We start from the raw sequence: 5772 nt of genomic DNA on the forward strand, positions 1-5772 counted from the left end.
GCTCATGCTCTTATGTTATGGTAGAATTGATTTAATTATTCATTTGTTCTGTAGTTTAATTTGTTTTTTGATTTCACATTACTCATGTATAGAGACGTATATGCATACTATACATAAACTTTAAGGTTGATGAACTGAGCATTCAGAAATTGGGAAACACAATATTAAGGTTTTACACAATCTTAATTCTGCCACTTTGTACCTTAAAATATTATTTCTCTTTATATCATTAATGATCTGGAGTTTCTTATATAACCTCACAGTAACTTTCTCTACAGTACATACAGTATTCAGTTTTGGGTTGATTTTCAAGTCTGAATGAGTTCTATAAGTTTGAAAAAAAATCAGTACATCATTTTAAAATTAGGGAAGTTAGAAAAACTTTCATTTGATTTTTAGATCACTTCAAACTGAACACAGTTTAGAACACTGAGTGGTTATAAAGCTCTGAAGCAATCTCATTTGTACATGCCAAATTTATCAGACTTGATAATGCATTAGAGTTCAGAATTAAAGGGAAGAAAGCATGAGGTTGTGATTAGGGCATACAACTGACAAGACTGGGCTCTCGTTCTGGCTCCCCCACAGTTTTTCTATGTGATCTTGGGAGAGTCAGATAATCTCTTACATCTTCTTGGAATTTAATAATTTATATTTCATTTCAAGGTTTGACATATCTATTTCTCAATGTCTTTCTAATGAAAGGATTATCTTTGTTTTGATGAATCCACCACCATATTTTCCTATCTTTGTAATTTATTCAGCACCATATTTATATATCCCCTTGTTGATTACAAATTCATTTACCAGATATTGAAGCTAAATTTATTGGTGTGTAATTCTGACCTTTCTTCCACACGCCCCCGCATTTTAAAATAAATGGTAGTTACTCACTTTTCCAGTACTGTGCAATATTAATTATCCTCCAGTTAGTCTCAAAGATAGATACCAACATTTCCAGTACTATTGTTTGTTCCTTTAGTAGTGATGTGAACATCTTCAGACCCTGCTGCTCTGAATACTTCCTGGTTTTCTAGGTATTCTTTGGCTTGTTACTTCCTGCCTTCTGATCTCTCCCTTTTCTCACTATTCCATTAAGCAAGCTATAACTATTATCTCTTTTTAATAAATACTGAAGCTTGGTGGCTACTAAGCATTTCATCATTCTCCTCATCAACCATTATTTGCTCTCCTTGCCTGGTAAGCAGCAGTTCTGCACTTTTCTTTTTCATCCTCTTGTTTCTTATGTACTCATAAAACTTTATCATGTTCCTTTTTACATCCTCTACTAACAGTACTTTTCTTTGTTTTGCCATTTCTGAGTTCATTCCTATATGTTCTACAGTAGAACCTCAAAGTTACAAACACCAGAGTTATGAACTGACCAGTCAACCATACATTTTGTTTGCAACTGGAAGTACACAATCAAGCAGCAGCAGAGACCCCCCCCCCCAAAAAAGCAAATACAGTACAGTACTGTGTGAAACAAACTACTGAAAAAATAAAGGGAAAGTAGCACTTTTCTTCTGCATAGTAAAGTTTCAAAGCTGTATTAAGACAATATTCAGTTGTAAACTTTTGAAAGAACAACCATAACATTTCGTTCAGTGTTATGAACAACCTCTAATCCCGAGGTGTTTGCAGCTCTGAAGTTCTATTGTACTTCTTCTCCTGTATTCTGGTAATATCTCCTTTTTCAAATGTTATGTGTGATTCCTTTTTTTATTTTGAGATCTTTACAAGCCTTTTGGTGCAGCCTCATTGGTCTTTTACATCTTTTCCTACTAGAAAGGAATAAAGAAAACATTAAAACTTTTATCACCTGTTCAATTTTATTGTCTCTACTAATCTGGCCTTGGGAACAAGGAAAATAGACCAGGCTTGATTTTCAAAAGGTGCTGAGGAGCTGTAGCTTCCATTGATTTCAATTGGACTTCTAGGTACAACCACTTCTGGAAAAAAATCAAGCCCATTGAGTTCTTCCTTATATAGGGTAAATAATAATAATGGGCTGTCTTGAAAGGTGCAGACTTGAGTATCTCCTATAAGACTCTAAGATGATCACCTTCAGAGCCCATTGAATTTAATGGAAGTTGAGGGCACATACCTCCTTCGGGACTGGGCCTCATGTTTGTGCATAGGTTCCAAAATCATGACTTTTGGAGCAATTCCAAAGCAGAAGAGTGTGAGACAGCATTCACTTACTTTGGTTGCCAGTGCTGCCTGTGTTCTCTCCTATCCAATCTGCCAGCCAAATAGGCTCAGACTTGCAGACAATCATTGTCCAGAATCCAAGATGGTAAATGTAATATTCATAAGATTAGGTTTATGTACAACCATAGTAAAAGCTATGATTTAAAAAAGAGAAAAAAAAACACATTAAAATTATTAATCCCTATTTCTTCTCCTAAAATACGTTGCTGTCCATTTGGCAAATTGGTTTGTTCCTATGTTTCTACTAAGGCAGAATGGAACATTTTTCTTTTTTTTTTGTTTGTTTTAGTTATTGTTGTGATGGTTTTTTCTTCCCTATCATCACCAGATGACAGACATAAGAGCAGCTTGGGAACTCCAACATTGTCTTCCGCTGCAGCAAATCAAAACAGGGATCAGTTTCACAGGCACAAGGAATATTGATTTATATTTCATAGAGAAGTTCTGACTAAACTGAAGCAGTTTAAAATAATATTGTCCACATTTTGTGGAGTTTGTATGTGAATAGCTGGATCTGAACCCAAGCCTATTATTATGTTTCTGGGGGGGGGATCCAAAACTGTAAAGAGCTTTTTTTTCAGGTTCTCTTTTTTAGATACTCAGAATTTATATGTAGGTCAAGAATAGCTGATTTTTTGAAATGTCCCCCATTTGAAGTGGCCAAGCCTAGCAAGAACAGCTCAGAAGCCTTTGACACCAAAGGTCAGACAGCCTGAAGCCTACGCTGGCCAGACCTAATTTAAACTTTATCCAGATTGAGGTGCTGCCTCTTCAACCTCTCTATCATTCAGGCACAACTGGTCAACATTTGGAACTAACCAGGTCAATATGGTCCTCTCAAGAATAAATACAGCTAACAAATAAAGTTCTTAAAGTGGCAAAACAGATAAATAAGATCAAATTTTTAAAGAGTAAAATTGAATAAATTGAAAAGCAAAGCAAATTAATCACACTGTTAAGCAATAGAATACCAGTTAAAATTTATTAAATATTTTTGATGTTTTTCTACATTTTCAAATATATCAATTTCAATTACAAAGTGTACAGTGCTCACTTTATATTATTTTTTGTTACAAATATTTGCACTGTATTTTTCAATTCTCCTCATACAAGTACTGGAGGGCAATCTCTCTACCATGAAAATGAAAATTACAAATGTAGGGTTTTTTGTTACATAACTGCACTCAAAAACAAACCAATGTAAAACTTTAGAGCCTACAAGCCCACTCAGTCCTACTTCTTGTTCAACCAATAGCTAAGAGAAAAAAGTTTGCTTACATTTGCAGGAGATAATGCTGCCCCACTTCTTAATTGCAATGTCACCTGAAAATGAGAACAGGCATTCACATGGCACTGCTGCAGCTGGTGTCACAAGATATTTACGTGCCAGATGTGCTAAAGATTCCTATGACTCTTCATACTTTGGCCATTATTCCAGAGGACATACTTCCCTGCTGATGACGCTCGTTAAAAAAATAATGTGTTAATTAAATTTGTGACTGAACTCCTTGGGGGAGAATTGTGTCTATTGCTCTGTTTTACCCACATTTTACCTGCATTCTGCCCTATATTTCATGTTATAGCAATTTCGGATGATGACCCAGCACATGTTGTTTGTTTTAAGAACACTTTCACTACAAATTTGACAAAATGCAAAGAAGATATCAATGTGAAATTTCTAAAGATAGCTACAGCACTTGACTGAAGATTTAAGAATCTGAAGTGCCTTCCAAAATCTGAGAGGCATGAAGTGTGGTGCATGCTTTCAGAAGTCTTAAAAGAACAACACTCTGATGCGGAAACTATAGAACCCAAACCATCAAAAAAGAAAATCAACCTTCTGCTGGTGGCATCTGACTCAGATGACTCAGATGATGACACATATGAATATGTGTTGGTCCACACTGCTTTGGATCGTTACCAAGCAGAACCCGTCATCAGCATGGATGCATGTCCTCCAGAATGGTGGTTGAAGCATCAAGGGACATATGTATCTTTGGCGCATCTGGCATATAAATGTCTTGCAACACTGGCTACAACAATGCCATGGAAACGCCAGTTCTCACTTTCAGGTGACATTGTAAACAAGAAGCAGGCACCATTATCTTCTGCAAATGTAAACAAACTTGTTTATCTGAACAATTGGATAAACAAAAAATAGGACTGACTGGACTTGTAAGCTCTAAAGTTTTACATGGTTCTTTTTTTTGAATGCAGGGGGTTTTTTGTACATAATTATACATTTGTAAATTCAACTTTCATAATAAAGAGATTTCACTACAGTACTTATATTAGGTGAATAGAAAAATATTGTTTCTTTTGGTTTTTATAGTGCAAATATTTGTAATAAAAATAAATATAAAGTGAGCACTGTACACTTTGTATTCTGTGTTGTAATTGAAATAAACATATTTGAAAATGTAGAAAACATCCAAAAATATTAAATAAATGGTATTCTATTATTGTTTAACGGCATGATTAATCACATGATTAATCACGATTATTTTTTTAATCGCTTGACAACCCTAATCCAAATGTAATTAATTTTAGAGACAAAATGTGACATGCAGTATAAATATCCCAAACAGTCAGTAATTTCTTGGTCCTCTTGTTGAAAATATTGTATCTTCCCTTTCCCTGTTCCCGGGATTTATTTATTTTTAAGTTTTTATTTTAGCATATATTTGGTAGTTTTGTTTTTAATAAGAGCTGAGGTGTTCCTTGGCATTTCTACTGCAACCGCAGGACTTGAACTTAAGGTCAAATGAACGGAACTGTGTGTTCCGTTTCCATGGAAACAGTTCTAGTATAATATCACGTACTAAGATACCAAGAATGAAGTGATAAAACCACTACATTATTTTAATAAACAAGTTCTATTGTAATAATTTAATTATATATATATTATGGTTCTTTCAAAAATATTTATGTTTACCCTGCATGGCTTTTTATTCATTATCTAGCAAATGAAAAACTGTTTCCTTTCCTGAAAATGTTAGAGATATAGGCATATTGAGAACTCATTAAGGCTTCTACACATTTTAAAGCACGGGTTTTACCATATTTTAGGTGCACCACATTTTGCAGACACTAACACCCCAATTGAACACTTCATTTTAATTTTCATTTTACATTTCCTGACTCTGCCTCAACCTTTTTAAAAAATGTATAATTGCATTTTTAATATAGTTTTAATATGTCTAATCATACACCCAACAGCACACTTTGAAGTCACTTTATAAAAAGGACAAAACAGAAAGCAAGCTATCACCAACTCATTCATTTAGAAACTTGAGAGATGGCCCTTGCACTATTTCTCTGAATCTCTAGTTCTGTCAGACTGCCTAGGGAAGTGAATTCCAGAAGCAAGGGCCCTCTGTAGAGGATCTTAGCTGGAGCTGACCTCAGCTACCATGGCAGCTCTTGCAGAGAGAAATGATCTGTCAGAGACAGATCCAAACCAGTTTATAGGGCTACATTGATCAAAGTCAGCACCTTGAAATCCACCTGGAAGGCAGGACAGATGTAAAAGAACCAGTGAGAATATATGCTGCCTCT

The 5772-nt window shown here is 34.9% G+C and overlaps 1 long non-coding RNA gene across 1 annotated transcript; it reads right to left on the reverse strand.

The window, feature by feature from the left end:
- Positions 1-1725: 1725 nt before the first annotated feature.
- Positions 1726-3202, reverse strand: LOC122455456. The gene is made up of 2 exons (XR_006273670.1): positions 2206-3202; positions 1726-1784 (listed from the first exon to the last, which is right to left on the reverse strand). It is a non-coding gene; the product is annotated as an uncharacterized LOC122455456 (long non-coding RNA).
- Positions 3203-5772: the final 2570 nt, after the last annotated feature.

This window comes from Dermochelys coriacea, chromosome 8 (genome assembly GCF_009764565.3).
Source record: "Dermochelys coriacea isolate rDerCor1 chromosome 8, rDerCor1.pri.v4, whole genome shotgun sequence".
Taxonomy (NCBI): Eukaryota; Metazoa; Chordata; order Testudines; family Dermochelyidae; genus Dermochelys; species Dermochelys coriacea.